Source organism: Acomys russatus, chromosome 24 (genome assembly GCF_903995435.1).
Source record: "Acomys russatus chromosome 24, mAcoRus1.1, whole genome shotgun sequence".
NCBI lineage: Eukaryota > Metazoa > Chordata > Mammalia > Rodentia > Muridae > Acomys > Acomys russatus.
In genome coordinates, this window is record NC_067160.1 from 33,990,066 (window position 1) to 34,010,131 (window position 20,066).

General features: G+C 42.4%; 1 long non-coding RNA gene across 1 annotated transcript in view; it reads left to right on the top strand.

Annotated features, from left to right (window-relative positions):
* Positions 1-2,667: 2,667 nt before the first annotated feature.
* The window catches only part of LOC127207757 (uncharacterized), a 71,869-nt gene continuing 54,470 nt past the window's right edge, over positions 2,668-20,066 (top strand). Inside the window, exons 1-2 of the long non-coding RNA XR_007832966.1 lie at positions 2,668-2,794; positions 3,151-3,262. This is a non-coding gene — a long non-coding RNA (uncharacterized LOC127207757). The remainder of the gene's footprint in view (positions 2,795-3,150; positions 3,263-20,066) is intronic.

Sequence of the window (20,066 nt, forward strand, 5' to 3'; positions counted from 1 at the left end):
CATCTTCAGGATTTATCCCACAAGTGGATTCAAGCCAAGAGAAGTTCCTCCAAAAAGGAGCTTTTGTTTGTACACAATTCACATTTCCACATCTCAATGGAGGAAATCCAGGCTAGTTTGCCTACTATTAGCTCACACCACGATGCTGATGAGGAATGCAGGGCGTGCTCTGTGAATAAGGAGTGAGCAATGCATTGGTGGAGAAGATATTTCCACTGAAGGCAATGTGCTGCCCCTTTTAGCACTGAACTTACGTGAGAAATTCAGCAAGAGGTCACCCCAAACACATTTACTTTATACCAAGAGCTATTCTTTCCATATCACATTGGCACGGTAAGTCAGCCACTGGAGCAAGTCGATTACTTTTCTTACATCTCAGTTTCCCCCATCTGTACTGTAGAGAATAAATGTAGCATCAGCCTACAACTTTTGTGTGTGTGTGTGTGTGTGTGTGAAAGATTTAATCAGGTGAAATTTATCACAGATATATAAGCAATTTTAAAAGCGTTGTGGATATAGGGTTCAGTGTAGGCACACATGCGTTGAAATGGGCTTTGCTTCTGAAGGAGCAGCCACCAAACCCAGCCAGCATGAGGGAACGAACTCCCAGAGCACCTTGAGCAACGCCCTTCCTCATCAGTCCTCGGTTTTAACAAGCCAGGGCAACTTTTGATAGAAGCCCAGCTGCTAGCCATTGGCAGCAAACGGGTTCATTCACACCTTCTGCAAATACTTGGCTGAAGCTCTGCCTACATTGAGCGCACCCTGACCCTGCCTGTTCAGCTTCTTCGTCAGTGAAATGCTGGAACTCATCCAGGAAAATTACTAGGTACTCTCTGAAAAATTAACTTGATTTGTAACCTAATAAATTTCACAAAGCATTAAAACCTCAAGGAAGCCTTTTTTCCCCCCTCCTAAGAAGTATCTGCAGAGTTTGATGTGTTTCCAATTGAAAGCTGTTAAGTTGAGCAAAAGCGGGTGCTTGCAGTTTACGAGGGTGCCATTTGGTAACCTCAAGGTGGCAGATGTGAAGGCCAAAAGTGGAGGATGGCAATGGGGCCAGAATGAGGGCCTCCAGCTGCTTTCCTGATGGGCTGTTCTGTTCATCAAAGTCCCTCTTAAAAGGGACGTGACTCTGTGCAAGTGGCTAAGGGTCTTTGAATAAATATTTCATTAGTCATGATGGTTCTGAAAACTTAAAGCTGTGAAGGACACATCGGAATCTCTGTGATTTATGATAAAGCTCTGAAGGAAACTTGATCATTGCAGCCCCGCCATATGCAGCCGGGTGGAATGTGCAAATGAATTGAATTGCCAAACCCCACAGATTTTGTTTCTTGATTAAAAAAAAAAAAAGTCTTAAGTCAGATCAGCTAACAGGCGATTTGAAACGGGGATTTAGCAGGGCAGCTGTTTCAGATGGAGTCCCTTCCAGACGCTTCCCTCGCCCTTCCCCCTTCCATATTTTTCTCTTAAGGATTTGGAGTAGTTTTTCTTCCAAATGATCCTGTGCATCAGTGATTAAGACCACAGCATAGAGGCATCTTCCAGTGTGTGTCTATGTTGCTTTTCCCTTCTCACACTCCTGCAGACCTGGTAGTGTGTCTTGGCCATTCTGCAATGCCAATCGAATGTTATACCTTTACATGAATAGCCCAGAAATTCTGTATAATGCACAAGTATACATTTTAGCATGTTAGAAATTCTATATAATTCACAAGTATACAATTTAGTATGTTAGAAATTCTATACAATTCACAAGTATACAATTTAGTATGTTAGAAGTTCTATGTAATGCACAAGTATACAATTTAGTATGTTATTAGATTTTTATTAGTATATGTTTCTAGAAAGAAGTTCTGAGAAGCCTGACACCTTTCTCAACCACATAAAAGCCATGAAGTGGCCACATCAGCACAAATCCAAGTCTCTAGACTTATAGTTCAATGTTACCACAGTAAGTACACAATAAATATTTATTGAAGGAGTAGATGGACCATTGTGGATGTTGCCTGCACCACTGGGCGTTGCAGATGAATGGACAGAGCACTTAGAGATTGCAGAATCTGCAATTCACATCTGCACATCTCTTCCAGAAACCATGATTCCCTGCACCCCGACCAAGTAAGACAAACTTACCAGAAAGGGAGGAAAGTAACTCGTAGACAAAGACCAAGTCATCTGGCCAGGGGTCCCCACTTTCCCACAGTGATGGGAGCTGTGACAGGGTCAGCCCCCATGCATTTCACGTTGTTTTCCTGTGGCACAGATCCACAGTCCCTTATCCAAGACAGTTAGGCAAAAATCCAAAATATTTTAGAAATGGCAAAGGAAATGTGGCGTCTGTCTGTTCTGAGTGCTGTGCATGTGTAGGCCCAAGGCAGCAATCACATAAAGGAGATTGCCACAGCCAAGTGAAAAGTTTTTCTTTGCAGACTCACTGTGGGTAGCCTCACCTCTGGTTACAGCAGGCCCTATGACCTGGTGAGCTTTGGAGCCAAACTCTCAAAAATATCTGCAACCTCAGAATTTTCAGCTTAGGAATTGTGGGAAGCAGACTATGAACTTGAATCCTAGAGAGAGGCCGATCATGTGTAAACATACCAGAGTCGATCTGAGGGACTTTTAACCTTTTGGATAGCAAACACCACTTTGCCTTCTGGGAACAGAGAGGGGAGACGATCCCTCTTTTCTAGACAGAGGAAGCATCTCTCCAGAAATGCATTTCTTCATAAAGTCTCAGAAGAATCTTATCATCATGGAGGAAGCTTCTAAGCCCATTTGACCTGACTCTGTAATAACAAATATTTCAGGGGAAATCTAACTTTTATTCTGATTGCATGACGGCATTTATCGACTTTACATAACCGTTTTTTTAACCTCATTGCTAAGTAAAAAGAGTCTAAATAATATATACCTCTTTTCTTGTTGTTGTTTTCCCATTCCCTGAAAACAGGTACAATTTTTTTTTAAAGGATCAATGTAAAATCAGGACAAATGCTGTCGTCTTGGGACATCTTACAGCTCAGCCTTGTAGAAGCAGGGGTGGAGGTGACTGCGTGACTGGGATGGTTTGGAGTAACTACACCTCCCATTTCTACTCTCTTGAAGTCACAAGCCGAAGTTTCTCAATGTATTTTATTTCTCTAGGGCACCTGTCCTGCTGGCTTGATCTTGCCTGGAAATAGCGACCGTTTTGGATGGAACATTGCCTAAGAGCTTCTTGAGAAAATGCAGAGAGAACTGGACATCCTGCCAACACGTGAGTGCTATACTGCTTTTGCTCAGCTGAAAATGCTAGAAAAAAATGGGTGTTCCCTTGATATGATCTCCACCAACCAAAATATCTCTGACCAAAGCACACTCCATCAGGTCTTCTGCCATTCTCACATCAGATGTTCAGCTTTGGGTAAAAGAAGCCAGTGGATTGTTTTTGTTTTGTTTTTTGTTTGTTTGTTTGTTTGTTTTTGCAAGGACTGAGGCTGTGGCGGCAGAGTGTATGGAATAGTGATAGCCATAAGAAAGCAGCTGCAGAGAAAGAAGAAAGCACGGTGTAGTGGTCCCGGCAAATGGGAGAAGTCATGCCGGGAGGTGGAGTACCTGGCCACACTTGAATTTAGACGACTGGCTGACTTTTCCACTAACCAGCACCCATGGGGATAGTTCATCCTCCATTTTGGCCTCCAGAAGGCTGGGATGGCATATAAGCGTTGTATCCACTGTGGCCGCCATCTAGGCTTTCTTCCCCCTAGTCACATGGACTATGTGAAATCTCTGCCTTTCTTTGAATGACTCCTCCTGCTTTTCATTATAAAAAGCCTCTGAGTTTATAGGCCTGGAACTCACAGGCTGCTTCCTCCCTCTGTATCTCCCTGACTTTCCCAATACCCATTAGGGCTCTGGGAACATATCAGTGTTCAATGACGGTTTCTATAAATGAGGCCAATGTGGCTTTTGTCACCCCTCTCTTTACTTATGGAAGAGGCATACACGTGCTCGCCTTCTGCCTCCTGAGTCTGCCCTGTTGCCCTCAGAAGTGGAAAGATCACAGAGCCCACCTCTCTGGGTTGTAGAAATGAAATACAAACACAGGGAGTTATGATGTCATGGATTTGTCCAACGAACCCAATGTCTGCCAATTTATTTTGGTGTCTGTCACAGTTCTTTGTCAACTGTATTTTAAAGGAATAGCTTCCTCTTTCCTGGTATCATGAAAGGTAAAGTAATGAAAACAAAGCTTGTCTAAAGGTTCCGTGTAACTTAGCTGTGTAGTAACTTAGCTATGTCATGAGACCACACCTGCCTCTGATCTACGCTACACTCTGCAGAAGGGAAAGGTGTGTAGCTTTCCAAATGTACCTCCAAATTAGTAAGAACCATTTTCAACTAGCCTCCAAAAGCCAGAAGATAATGTTGATCTGAAATTCCTAATTCTAAAAAGTAGAAGTTCTCATGTTTAGTGGGAAACAGGTCTATGAGAATAATTACATAGGTGAAACCATCTGTACCATAGCGTTACCACCATGTCCCTCATTAACTCACTGCTCCGAGCAAGGCAGCCCCAACTGAGAAGAGCAAACAAAGACACCAAAGCATGGTGGTTGGCAGTCAAACTGGAGATCAGTGTCACGCCCTTCCAGGTTCAACAAGATTCTTCAAGTAAGAGAATCCATTACTGTAAAGTGAGAGGAAGAAGAGAAATGGAAACAAGCACTCTTTGTTGGTTGGACATCTTGTGTATTTATTTTGGACTCAGGGGAGGCTGGAGGGCAAGGCATTTCTGATAGGATATTTTCCTCACTGCCTACTCAACCAACCATGATTCAATGTTGATCGCCTGTCTCTCACTTTCTGCCCATCTCTCTGTCTCTCTCTCTCTCTGTCTCTCTGTCTTTCTCTCTGTCTCTATCTCTCTCTCTATATATATATATATATCTGTCTGTCTGTCTGTCTGTCTCTCTCTCTCTCTCTCTCTTTGTGTGTGTGTGTGTGTGTTTGTGTGTGTGCGTGTGTGTGTGTGTGTGCATCTGCACGTGTGTGCGAGCATTCTTTCAGAGGAGTGGAATGATACTTCAAACAAATAATCTTGCAGCCACCAACAGCTGTTCCTGGTTTCTTTTAATAATCCGTGACAAAAATATTGAGTGTACTGTAATGCAAACAGCCAAACAATGAAATGAAAACAGACAGAGGCAATCACTTGCTCTAACTCACTCCACTTTATTTGAATATACAGCATGGGTTGAGATGTTGAACTAGCTGGTGCCAGTGATTTGTATCATGGATTTTTTTTTTTTAATCCATTCTTGAGCTCAATAACTGGAGGTCATTTGCATTATGAAAGAGATCTTTCTGCCTTATTAGTTCATTTGTATTTCTTTTTCCTTTGTATCATTCTCTGATTTTTTTATTATTAACCTGGCTAGACCTTGAGACCCATCAGATGAAGACTACATAGACAAGGTGAGCTATAACTTATCTTAGGAGGCATTAGACTTTGTTGGGGTTGGGGACAGTCCTGGATGGGTAGAAAGGGTCATCAGGTCTCCTCCCCAGCTTACAACTTCTTACACAAATTCTTTCTTGCCTCGGAGCCTTTGTACATGCTTTTGTTTGACAATAGGGCAAGACTATGAGTGTAGGAGTTGACACAGGGAGGAAATGCAAGCCATAGGATATATGCTTTGAAATTAACAGAACTGTCTGCTTAAGAGACATTTCATTCTCTGTTCATTTCCTAGGTTGCTCCAACAGACTGCCAGTAGGGTATACTACTAATATGCTCTCTCACAATTTCAGAGGTCAGGGTCTGAATTCATGGCTCCCAGTGGAGGCTCTGGGGAGAAGGCCGTCCTGACCCCATCCAGCTAATGGTTCTTGTGACCGCATCTAGTCTCTGTGTCAGGGTGACAATTTCTCTTCTTATATAAGGATTCTGGCCAGAGGACTGAGGTTCACCCCTACAACAGGGGTAACTTTTTCATGTCAAAATCATTAGCTTGTTTCGATGCCAAGATGCTTGTCTCAAACAATGTTAGTGACTATTACCTCAGTTTTCCTCAAATTTATTTGCAAATTATTGACAGGTAAATTCTTAGGTTTATTTTAGTGTTCTTTCTGGTTATTCCTCCATTGTATTTTATATATGCAAATGTATATGCTATATATACATGTGAATTATGTATATAATTTTAATAATTAATTTTATGTGCATGTTTGTGTATCTCTTATGTGCATGCCACATGAATGGAGGCCACAAATGAGTGTTGGATTTCCTAGAGCTAGATTTTCAGGTTGTAACAGGACTTTTACTACTTTGTGTATTTTTTCTTCCACCTCTTTTCTTCTTCTCTTTCAAATGCCTATCATTCGGTCAGATAGAAAAAAGGATGGAGAAGAATGCAAGGAGATCCCTGAATAACGTCAGGGGTCAGAAAAAGAGCAACGTTTTCTTTGTTTTTAAGATTTATTTATTATGTATACAGTATATATCAGATCACATTACAGATGGTTGTGAGCCACCATGTGGTTGCTGGGAATTGAACTCAGGACCTCTGGAAGAATAGTCAGTGCTCTTAACCTCTGAGCCATCTCTCCAGCCCCACAATGTTTTCATTAGACTACTTTCTGCTGAGTTGGGACAAGTTTGATCTTGGTGGTCAGGTAATCTAATTTCTTCATCTTGTTGTTTCTTCTTTGCACATGGCTATTTAACAAACGGTGGCCAACAACTAACAAAGAAACAACAAACTACCCATTCTCTCAGGGCCATAGCATTTATAAACACTCTGAAAAGTTCCCAGAATTCCAAATGTCACACAGCTGTCACACAATTGTGAAACTATCTGCAGCTGGCAAAAGTATGCCCCTGCTACAGCATGAGGCAAATCATAGTCAACTGCTGTGGACAGTCTGAAGCAGCCCCATAGCTCACACCTGGGATTAAAGCAAAAACAAATCTTGTAATATTTATATTATATATATATATATTATGTATTATAATTTATTCATTGTTATCCCAATTGTTATCTCCTCACTCTTATCTTCCCATTCTCACCCTCCCTTCCCATTCCCACCCTCCCTCGCTCCCTCTTCTGCCCTATTCCCCTCCCTTAGACCTCTGATGAGGAGCCCTCCTACCCAACTGTCTGGCCAAAGCCTGTCAGGTCTCATTAGGACACCCTGCATCCCCTTCCTCTGTGTGCCCGCAAGGCCTTCCTGCCAAGGGGCAGTGATCAAGTCGTATGCACCAGAATGCATGTAAGAAGTATTTCTGTGTTTTTTAAATAAACCAAAATTGCAGAATTCTTACTACAACAGGTAGTTGCGCCTCCTGTCATGAGTGCTGGGCCAAGCCCAGAAGCTCGGCAAGAGCAGGGGGTCTCTCAGCTGTAGATCTTTCCAGTCTCTTCTCACATGTTTTTATGGTCTTCATTTTTTTTCATAATTAGACAAGGTAAGAATCTGAATCTTATAGACTTCTCAAAAAAAAAAAAAAAAAAAAAACAGCTAGTGAGTTTACCTAGTAATTTTGCCAATTATTATTTCTACTTTATTAGATTTGCTGAAGATTTTTAAAATGTTTAATCCATCTGGTTATATGATTTCTTCTCCATTGTGATTTTAGTGTTGTATTAATTTCTTCAAGAGTCTCTTTAACCAATTTCATAATTCAAAAATATATTTGTCTTTTAAAGACAGACCCCTCTGATTCTGAGGTAGCACGAAAATTTTGTTTGTTTCCCAATTTGCCTATTAACTTTATGATTAATACATCTTTATCAGAGAGTACTACCTCTATCATTATTATGTTATGAATTTATCATATTTCCCTCTGGCCGAGTTTAATGACTGTCCCATGGGTCCATAAAAACTATTCTCTTTTCAGAGCTCAAAAATCAAATAAAACCAGATTTTGTATTATTAATTATGTTATTTAGGTCTTGTCTGTGTTTAATTATTTTTGAAACTGCTCCAAGTTTAAAATAATAGCATACAGAAATCTTTGACATCTCTGTTTTGATTCCTGTGTAGGCTTTATATCCACTAGTGCTGGACTCACTGTTGTGTGGCAGTCCTGACTGATAACTGTGACTGTGACAGCTGTCCTTGTTTATATGTCTGTCTTTGCACTGTTCTCTCAACTCATTCCTTCTGAAGCTCAGTTATGACGCCCATCGATTACTTCTTCTGTTGTTTGAGAATGTCACGCATTCATGTAATGAGTTTTAGTCAAATCCAACCCCCTAGTCCTTCCCTTTTCCTTCCCCTTCCAACCTCGAGCGCTCTCTACTTGTGGCTGGTGTGTGCAAGGATGTAGGGGTACCCCCCTGGGAGGCCTCTCAGGAACCTCGTCCCTGAAGAAAACTGACTCTCCCTCCCCAGCAGCCAGCAGTTGCTAAAGCTCTTCAGCTAGTGGAGGGCTCCCTGAGCCACGCCCCCCCCCCCCCCAGCTGTGTTGGGCTTCAGACTGGCTTGATCTTGTACAGGTAACACTCCATTTTCTAACTGTCCGCTTGTATTTCTCTCTTGTGCATTTTCGTATTCTGATTTTCCACTTTTCTGAGTTTTATGTCAAGGATTCATTATCTAAGAAACCCACACAATTAAGTTTGTGTTTGAAATTCTAAGACATCTTTTTCTTCTTAACAGACAGATGTCACTTATTTATTCGTATACAGATGTCTGCTCTTAGGTGAATGTAACATTTGATACCATCACCTCTGCCTTTGTTCTTATTTGCATGACATTTTATCAAACCTACATTTTCTTTCTTTGTGGGTTTCTTGGGTCTTATAAATGGAAATATTTTCATGTCTGTTCTGTAGAACTGTCACTAACAGTGTCCTTATTTCTCTTTCTTCTGAAAGGCTCTATCAACAATGACACACTGAGTCTTGTCTGGTCCCTGCCCCTTTCCTAGCACCGCTGAACTGTTGTGTGACCATTTATATTTGTCTTAATATTTCTCTTTTTACATTGATCTTTTTTTGTGCCTTAGCTTCACTGTTGGAATAATTGTCTGCACCTAACACTCACGGGAGGAGGGCTGCTTACCAGAGACTGGCTTTCATTGTGAAACTTCTTTGCCCTGTTCTGAGCTGAGCAGACTTCCTTGATTTTGAAAAAAATCCCTGAGGCTGTAGAGCCAACATCAACCAGTGCGGCCTGCAGAAGTAGGTCCTGGGGTGTAGCATGAAAGATACAAGAGTTTGCCGTGTATGCCAGCATGGGTGTTCAGTGACTCTTCTGCGGGCCCTTTCTGTCCTGCCAGAGCCTCAGAATGCCCTCACCTCTGTGACATCAGCAAGCATGGGAAAAGCTGTGACAATGGCTGATTGGTTCACGTAGCCTCTGTTCTGAACTTATCTTCTGGGCAACAACCCATCTTGCTGCTGTTTTGTTTCCCATGAAAGGAAACAAGGCCACCTGACTCGTGCAGGTGCGTACTAGTCAGCAGCTGGCCAGGCTTCCCAGGAACGGAGCCCCAAACTAGATCTAATAATCAGCAGAAAGCACAGATTGAAAGTAAATATTTTTGCTTGCCAAGGTGGCTGGTCAAAAGTAAATGTCATGATGTGAAAATTATCACAAAGTATTGCATATATATACATATATATATAGTTGTTTTTGAATTTTTAAAGACATCCTCACCCCCCAAGAGCTTGCCTTCATCCAAACTGACAGTGTGATTGAGCCTGGGAACAGGAATGAAACAGTTGTGACGTGGCTTCTTCAGTTGCTCCTCATCCTTTATAATGGTCAGGTGCTTTAGAACTGCCCCATCCATGCTAAATGCTGTGCAAATGGTCTGCCTCACATTGTTATTGCTGCTCGTGGGACCTGTTTTCTTTGTGCTTATCTTGATTCACATTAGGCGAGGGGGCTCTTCTTACATCTCTCACAACATCTTTATAAAACTTAAATTATGTATGATAGTATCTATCGCGCCTAGGAGACTATATATCCTATGAAAACAAAGACCCCCCCCCCCACTTAGTCATCCCAGTGCAGCCTTTTCTAGCTAATCAGCATAAGCGTAGATGGCTCGATGAAACCTCTGTTCTGCGGATGCATAAATGAATTAGTTTGTCACCCAGCCATCACCACTAAGTCAGCTCTCTTCTTGAGCTCGTCCTGGAAGCCAAGCATAAGTCTTGAACTCATCCACTTGTTCCAGGGAGGCACGCCCTTCCTTTATAAGCTTCAGGGCACCGCCTAATGCACCACTGTCTTCATTGGTGGAAAATAGTTCAGACTGACAGCTCAACCTAACCCATCATGGTCCTGATCACAGCACAGACTTAAATTCTTTGTGTAAATAAGTTTTTTTTTTTTTTAAATAATTCAGTTGTTCATATTCTGTGATAATTTAAGGAAAAAATAGAAGGCATATCAGCTATGTCTCCAACCCTCACCTTCTCCTCTCACCCCAGAATAGAGTTATCAGTATTTCGCATGTGTGGGTAAAGATGAGCTAATGTTGAACTCGCTGATGTAGATAGTCACTTTCTTCTGGCAGTCTGCCATGCTTTTTAAACAGTACACCCCCAAAGTTGGAATTAAGCCTCAACCCCAACATGGAAACATTGACACAAACATTGTTGAATTTCAAGCAATCTGAGGTGACTCAGAAACACAGACTCTGTGTTGAGGTGAGCCTGGAAGAGACGAAATTGTCCTTCCAAGTACGTAGAGACAGGCTTGCCGCTGACACACGGAGGCTAAGCCTCATCGGCGTGTCTGCCGGGAAACTGTGAAGAGGGCAGCCGTGAAAGGGAACTAGCATTTAGCGTGCCCCAGTCTGCGTGGCGCAACACTTCATTTAACCCTCCTAACTATCCCCTGAGTCCTGTAATTACACCTTTCTCGGGTGGGAGGCAACGGAGCTTCAGGGTCTCGCTAGGAAGAAACGGCTGATGTTTGACCATTCCTCAGTGCTGACAGCATCGACTCACCCCAGGCCTCAATTATAGAGCTTTGGCTTTATCCCTGTGCTTGCTGTCCATTGTGTCTGACCCCACCTCCAGGGAGCCCTTCCTCTGTTGTGTTCCTGCATCCTCAGCCCCATCTGCCGCCAGATCTAAGTCACCTATCCAAGCCTCCTGTTCTCATGGGGCTGCCACATCTTTGTCCCAAGCTGGAGACAGTAATTCCAAAAAGTTATTAGTGCCTTCTTTGGGCGTTTGGCTTTCATGGACACGTTTGTGCTCCATTTTAGGAAATGTGGTCTTCTCTTTCCTTGGCCCTTCTTCCTGAGTTCTCCCCGTTTTTGTTTTGTTTGTTTGTTTGTTTGTTTTTTGGTTTTTTTTTCATTTTTGTAATTATTTTATTTCTTGTATTTGGTTATTTTGCCTATGTGTGTGTGTCTGTAAAATGGTACAAAAGAAGATGTCACATCCTATGGAACTAGAGTTACAGATAACTATGAGCTAACATGTGGGTGCTGGGAATTGAACCTGGGTCCTCTACAAAAGCAGCCAGTGATCTTAGCCACTGAACCACCTCCCCAGGCCCCCAGTTCTGTGTTTACTCCCCAAGGTCCCTTACTTTTATGCTCTGGTGAGCCGTGCAGTTCTCTGACACCAATCACACTTTGAGGACTCCCCCCCATCATTTCTGTTTAGGTGAATCTTGTCTGGTTTTGACCTGTACGTTGACCTCAAGAATTGTATTTCCAACACTCCATTGGTCATCCAATAAACATTTGTTGGATTTTAGCTATGCCAATTTGAGATGTGTCAAGTCATCTCAGGGTTGCTCATTCATCTCTTTGCTGAGCTAAAGCTTCAAAATAACAAGCCAGGGCTGGCTTTGTTCTCTACTCTGACTCCTGTGACCACTTAGTCACCCAGGCTTAGGCCCTAATGTTACGTTTGTCCTTCCCTTGTCCTTAACACTGCCCTAGTTAGAGTTACTGCTTCTAAGATGAAGTACCATGACTAAAACCAACCTGGGGAGGAAAGGGATTACTTGGTGTATGTTTTCACATCACTCTTCATCAATGAGGAAAGTTAGCGCAGGGTTCTAGAAGCAGGAGCTGATGCAGAAGCCGTTGAGGAGGGCTGCTTACTGGCTTGTTTCACGTGGTTTGCTCAGTCTGCTTTCTTACAGAAAATAGACCACCAGCCCACCCACAATGGACTGGGCTCCCCCTCATCAATCTCTAACTAAAGAAAATGCCCAACAGGGTTGCCTATAGCCTGATCTTATTGAAACCTTTTCTGAATTGAGGGTCCCTCATCTAAGATGACACAAACACCCAGATCTGCCCGATCAGCCAAGCTCATGGAGTCTTTTTGTCTGGTCCCCTTTTTTTTCATTTGTCTTTTGTTTCAATTCTAGTTAAAATCAACTTTTTGTTTGACATTTTTCCTATACTCCAAAAACTTTCTTCATCCCCCCTGCCCATGTCTTTATCTTCAAGTTCATGACTACCATGACATCATGCTGGTTTTCTAAATCACGGATCTTGTTTCCCTCTTATCAAAACCTCTAGATTCACACCATTGCTTCCAGAATTCAGTTCCAGCATGGGCATGTTAGGCTTGTCTGAAAATAAGTTCCATCTATGGTTTTCTCCAGACCTAGTCAACACTACACTACCCTGAGCTACCTCACACTAATATAGGCTCCCCTGAGGCATAGTAACCAAAGGAGAAAGCTACAAGATGGCATCTTTAACCATAAACAGGAAGCAGAGAGGAAACGGGAAGTAGAGTAAAGATATGAACTCTCTATGCCCACTTGCAGTGATATGCTTTGCTCCCCCCAGAAAAGCTGTGCCTCCCCTTGCCCTCCCTAGACAGTACCACCAACTGGAGGCCAAGTGTTTCAAGTTCATGAGCCTATGGGAGCCATTCTCACTCAAACCATCACATTCCGCTCCCTAGCCCTGTGCACTTATAGCTATATCATAAGGCAAAAGGTAGTGAGTCCAACTTCAAAAGTCCTTATTAGGTTTAAACACCTTTAACACTTTTTTTGCAGGTCCAAGTCCAAAGCCTTTTTTGAGACTCAGAGTAGTGTATTAACCATAGTAAGAGAATAAGATGCCAGGCAACAGATATTAGATAAGGAGTTTATTAAATGAGCATGGGGAGAGAAGGAAAGGGGAGGGGGGTACCCCAGAGAGAGAGAGACAGAGAGACAGAGAGACAGAGAGAGAGAGGTAGAGAGAAAAAAGATGGATGTATGAGAAAAGAGCCGAGAGGAGGGTTTAGCCTTTTATAATTTTGGTTAATGCCAGACCCCCTTGGCAGGTAGGCAGTGACATCACAGGTAGGCAGTCTGAAGCAGAATCCTAACACATAGCCCTCTACAAATCAGAAAGCAAATTAGTAACGCCCCACATACAGTGGCACAGAATATACACTACCATTCCAAAAAGGGAAGAATTGAGACACACTGGAAAAATATTGGGCCAAAGTGAGACCGAACAGCAGTAGAGAAAATGCCAGATCGTATAGCTCCATGTCTATTGTCTGACACCACAGTTTCAAAAGACTTAGGTGGCTCTGTCCCTACAGCTTTGCTGTCTGTAATATACATCTGTCTCTTGGACTGGTTCCACTCTTTATATGCAGATCTCATGGCAGATGTCTCTTCAACATCATGGAGTCTCCACTGAAACCAAATCTTACTGAAACTCCTTCCCAGCAGGACACATAAGAAGTGTCTACTCCTTCTCCTAAGGTTCCAAAGGAAAACTGAAGAATGATTCTGCAAAATTTCACTCTGGGGAAGCAATGAGTTTATTGGGCTGCCTATAGATCATGAGGGAGAGTGGTGGTGCTACTTCCAGAGGTGTGTGTGCTCTTCCCACAACAGGCTATACTTGAAAAGCCTTACCCAGAAGGGATGAGGGCTTCTGTATAGGTGCATAGATGATGCCACTTCAACCCTAGCCCCCCAGTCTTTCCTAACCTATTTACTCTAACCCTTTCCTGAGGCTACATGCATTTAGGCAGCGTTGAATACAACCAGTGGTAGGGTAGAAAGCAGCTGGATACTCAATGAGGGGCTCAAGACCCTCTCCATCACTCTCTGAGGAGGTGTAAACAGGCATCAAGACCACCTGGGATCACCTTTTGCAAAGGGTACAGCTGAGTTGCCCAAGATGTCAGGTTTTTGGCCAGTGGTCAGTGGCAGCCAGGTTCCACTTTAACAGCTTTACACAATAGGCTCTCAGGGCCCTCTGCTCTCTCAGGGTCTTCATGCAAGGACCCCCATGACATACACTGCCTTGCCTCAGTGGCTATACAAAACCATGGATGAAGAATCCAAGACCCTTTCACTCTTGTATGTTGTGAGCTTCTAAAGCCAACACCATGTGAATGACACTGCCAAATACAGTTGTCAGCTGGGGATGGATCCTGATCCCCTTGAATCACATTTGTAATGGCTTTCATTTGTTATTTGCTTTTTACTAGCAGAAATCCCCTTATTCTCGAATTCATAAGCTGGAAGCTTTGCTGGGTAGGATGCTGCCCTCTACGCACCTTTCTCATTGTTCCAGTATAGGTAGGCCTCTCCTAACCGTGCTAACCTTCCTAAGAGAGACAGCCTCTCTTAGAACATGCCTTGGCCGTAACACTGAGCTTTCTACTACTTTTTTCGCTCCAAACTCAGTGTTTTGTATTTTTATTTTTAATGCTCCACTTGGCCACTTTCATTTTAGACTACAGTATGCGTTATGAAGCAGTGTTATGCTGGCTTGAAATTTGCTCTGCCAAAGAAAGTACTCTGTTACTTATTTATTTAGCCTTAGTCATGTTCTCAGGATATGGGCAAAAAGCAGACATTATTTTTTTGCCAAAATATCAAAAGAATGTCCTGTACCTTAGTTGCTGGTATTGGTTCCCTCTGAGACTCCTTGAACGTGGTTTCAACACTGCCTTGCCCTAAGCATGGCTGTCTTCCAGGCTTATGCTAGAATAGCCCTGTACGATCTGCTTTCAGCATTCAATTATTTTCCTAGTCCAAAGTTTCAAGGTTTCCCACATTCCTCAAACCAAGGGCAATAAATAAATGATTAAAGAGGCAAAGAAATTTGTGCTCAGGCTCTTCTCAGCCATGGCCGTCTCTCTGATGCTAGTTAGTGTATGAGTTACTTTTCTGTTTCTGTCACTCTGACAAAGGCAACTGATAGAAAGAATGATTTCTTTGGTCTCACGGTTTTAGAGGGATGGTCCATAATGGCTTGGTGGCACGGCGAGATGCAGCAGGCATGGCAGCCATAGCAGCAATGTAAAAGAACACACCTTCCGATGCAAGCATCAAGCAGAGAGGGTAAACTGGAAGCAGGGCGGGGCTGTGTACTCTCAGCCAGCCTCTCTATACAGGACCTTCCAAATCCATGGGACGATGGGGGACATTTCTTATTCAAACAGCCACGAGCATATAAAGGTTTGTCTTTCTACCGTCTTTCGTGGTTTTGAACAGAAATCTTAATCATCACAGAAACTATAATCATTTTTATAATTGTGTTACTCAAAAAAAATTTTTTTTTTTTTACAAATTCCAAGTAGCTTATTTCTTGGGTTCAGAAGCCTATCAATAATGCACCTATATTTAAGGATGTCATACTTGAATTATATCATGTCATTTACATTTTAGTGCCCTGTTATAGAGAGGAAGACAAACAAAAATAAAACCGGAGGTAGCATTGATACATGATTCAGCTGTTAAGAGCACATATTGTTCTTAAAGAGGACATGAGTTTGGTGCCCAGCACCCCTGTCAGTCACTCACAACTTCCTATAACTCCCACTCTAGAGTAGTCTGATCTCTGGGGGTACCTGCACTCATAAACACACTCACACACATACACACTAAAAGTAAAATAAATATTTTTAAAAGGATACAAAGAAGCTATTTAGAGGAATGGAAAGCAGGCTATCCAGATGAGATCTTACAGGCTGTGGTCATATGGTAGGGGAGGAGTACCCCTTCTGTCAGAGGTCTAGGGGAGGGGAATAGGGCAGAAGAGGGAGGGAGAGTAGGAACAGTGTCTGCTACAGGGCCTGGGCTTTGTCAGAATAAACAAGAGGCATAAGTTTTCCAAATGCCTCTTGCAAACTGGCTTGCTCTCTGGCTTGCCATTGGGATTTCTTGCAGTCCTGCTTCTTAAATGGGGTCATTTAAAAATGACTCATCTACATGTGACACTTTCCCTAAGAAATTAAGCAATGCGTTTCATGCTTTTGTGCAAATCCATGACACATTTTAATTATGAGCCCGCCTGCCTCTTGCTTCGTTTATTCTGGCGTAATTATCAACATCGGCCTATAAAAATCAAAATTTGACCACAAATGGGAGTAATAGCAAAGAAACCCAAAGACAATTTGGATTACTTTGAAAGGACAAGTAGAAGTCGGAAAAATCCTTTTGGTCTACCACCTACTCTCCTCCATAAACACACCCAACATTCTATGTCACTGTTTAGAAACAAGGGCATGCAGGTTTTAATAAAAGTCACAGAGTACACTTATATGATGATTTCTTATCTTTTTAATGTTCTACCAAGTAAATATTATCATATATACATATTTACCATATATATACACACACACCTGTACATATACAATTACACGCATGCGTGATCTGAACCACTTTCAGAACAGTAAGCATTTGTGCACTAGCTGTAGACTCTGATATGTGGTTCTAATATTATCGCACTTGCTGTGTTTGTTTGCAGTCATCCATTTATACAGAGATCTCCATGTCCATGCTGTGATTATTTACCACAGATGTGTCTGTTCATCTTTTTGGCCCTAACATTTTGTACCATGTTTACCTCATGAAGACAGACCGAGTCCTCAGGTCTTGAGTTGTCCTGCCTTCCTTATGTCCAACCATGTTTCCCATCCATCCATAGCAGCTCTCCTTCCATTGCAGTGTTACAGCACAGCAAAGTTTCCTGAAGGCAAGATTAACAACTGTGGGCTCTTTTCCGCAACAGATAGCTTTCTCTTTTCTTTCTTCCTTCCTTCCTTTCTTTTTTTTTTCTTTTTTTTTTTTTTTTTTTTTTTTTTTTTTTTTTGGTTTTTCAAGACAGATATTCTCTGTGTAGTCTTGGCTGTCCTGGATTCACTTTGTAGACTATGCTGGCCTCGCTCCTGGAAATCCGCCTGCCTCTGCCTCCCTGAATGCTGGGATTACAGGTATGTGCCACACACCTGGCTAACAGACAGCTTTCTGCTGTGCCAAACACACAGACACACATACAACCCCCCCCACCCCTCACACACACGTATGTACGTATGTATGTATGTATGTATACAAGCCATCCCCAAACTCAGACCTCATTTTCAAGGCAGCCATGCACAATGAACACTGGGCCCTCCTCTCAGTGGGTATAGGCTGGAGTACGTGGAGTTACACTGTCCCAGTTGCTTTGCTTCTGAGAAGGGAAGCAGATATTGAGAGTGGCCGACCAACTTTCCACATCTAAGATGCAAACGGCACTTTCCCAGAACTGCGAAAGAATAAACAAGCAGTTTACCACTTTATATCCTATTTGCTCTTTTTGGTCTCCTGTTTCTTACACACAAGTCTTTGATCAAGCTGAGGTTTTAAATTAATGACAGCTTTCGAATATCCAAAAGACTTAAAGACCCACAGCATTGTTGATAATGATGTTTAGGTGAGTCAGGCTTTTTTCTCAAATCTCAGAATCCTGCATGGTATCCACAGTTAGCTCCTCCACAGTCTTGGGGCCTCCCTTCTGTGGCTGGTTTCAAACTGAGAAAAATGCTAAGATAAAAGGAATTAATTTAGCCCTGGGATCACAGTCCAAAGCCTGGGAAAGAATTATTTGTTCAGACCCTGTCAAGCCCTTTTATGACATATGGAAAAGCAAAAGTCTTTTCCCACAGAGACCAGCTTTCATTAACCATGTTTTTAACCCTGTAGTAGGAAGGCTGACACATAAGAAAATGCTGGGTTAAACCAAACTATGTCAGAGCTTTTACTTGGTTATCCAAAAATTCAATAGATTAAGCTAGCTTTTTAGGAATACATTTATTATCAATCAACAGAGTTTCAAGTATTACATGGGTGAACTTACCACACAATTGTTCATCACAAAGATTGAGCAGAGCTGGCAGAGACACTCAGAGTGCTTACCTGGCAAGCATAGAGCTTTTGGTCACACCCCCAGCATCGCATACACCTGGTGTAGTGACACATACCTGCAATCCCAGCACTTGGGAGATAGAGCCGGGAGGATCAGAAGTTCAAAATCACCCTTAGCTACACAGTAAGTTGAAGACTAGTTTGGGTACATGAGACCCTGTCTTAGAGAAGGGAGGTCAGAGGAACAGTGCAAACCAAGAGAAGGAGGGAGGGAAGCAATACAAACGCCAGTATCAAGACTGAGCCTTCGACATCCAAAAGCTTGCAAGCAGAGAGCTCTTTTTCTGAAAGCTTCCTTTAAAAAAAAAATATTTTGAGAGCTGGGAAAATGGTTTGGCTCAGTGGCTTCAGTGCTGGCTGCAAAAGCACAAGCACCTGCATTCAGATTCAACACACCCAAGTAAAAAATTGGACATAAAAACATGCATCTTTGGGTGCTGGAGAGGTGGCTTAGCCATTAAAAGCACTGACTGCTCTTCCAGAGGTCCTGAGTTCAATTCCTGGCAACCACATGGTGGCTCATAACCATCTATAATGAGATCTGGTGCCTTGTCCTGGTATGCAGGTGTACATGTGGGTAGAGCACTATATATGTAATAAATAAATCTTAAAAAAAAAAAGAAAGAAAGAAAGTAAAAGAAAAGAAAAGAAAAAGATGCATCTTTAATCCCAGCAAAAAGACAACCCTGAGGACTTGCTAGCCAGCCAGTCTAGAAGCAAGGGTGATTTCATGTTAATGCAGGGTTCTGGCTCAAAACATAAGGTAGAATAAATGATTAGAGACACTCCAGCATCTACCTCTACTGCTGGCCTTCAAACTTGCCCACACTGACAAATGTGTTTTTGCCTGCTTACATACATACATACATACACACACACACACACACACACACACACACACACACACACATGTACATGCAGACAGAAAAATGAAAAGAATATTACCTCACCAGCAAACCTCACAGGCCTGACTGAGCATGTATGAACATGGGCACTTGTTGCCTTCTAAAGTCTTAGTTGCTTTCTCCAAGTGAGCATTCAAGGAGCACCTAGGGAGAGCTGCTTGTTTCTCTCCTGACTGGACTTTTAAAGTGGTTGATGAGAACTGACTGGTTGAATTCATTCTCGGGATAGTTTAACACTTGCTTTTAGACAAAGCAAGCATATTTTTTGTTGGGCCCACCTTATGTTTTCTGAAGTTGTTTGACTTATTTACATTTCATATTCTTCCTTTGATCTATTTACGTGGCTTATATCTAATACTCATAAATAACAATAATAAAAAATAAACATGTCACAATGTTGACAGAGACCAGGCCAGTGCTTCCTCAACTCAGCTCTCTTCACTCTGCTCCTCAAGCTTCTGACTATGGTCCTTCCCCTTTCATGTTTACAGTTTAATGCAAAAAAGTGAAAAAACTAGAACAACTACAGCCGAGGATTGAGAGAGGAAAGAAGACAGAAATATTGATTAAAGGTTTCTGTGTCATGCATTTTTATTAATCCCATGTCTAGCACACTTTGCACAGTCATGTTAGAGTATCATTTTTGTCCAAGAAGACACTCTGTGCAGAGTTTGGGCCCAGGGCAGCTGGTCACGCCACACTGCTGGAAAGAGTAAGCATCAGATGACTTTAATCCTGACTCATCTATTTAGTATCCAAATTGACATCCTTGAGGCTCTGGCTGCATTCAGTCCAGAGCTCTGATGGAAGCTGGAGGCTGAATGCCTGGTGGGAAGGGCCTTGACAGAAGAGTGGCACTTTGGAGCATTAAGCAATTGCAAACAGCAGATAAGCATTCAGATTTTCTCAAGAGTCCATTTTCCTTTTAAACAGCACAGATGCCAATGGTGGTCGGTCAAGGTTACATTTTTTACAGATTTGGCATCCATCTTAAACTGCGGGATATAAATTCCTCCGACAATG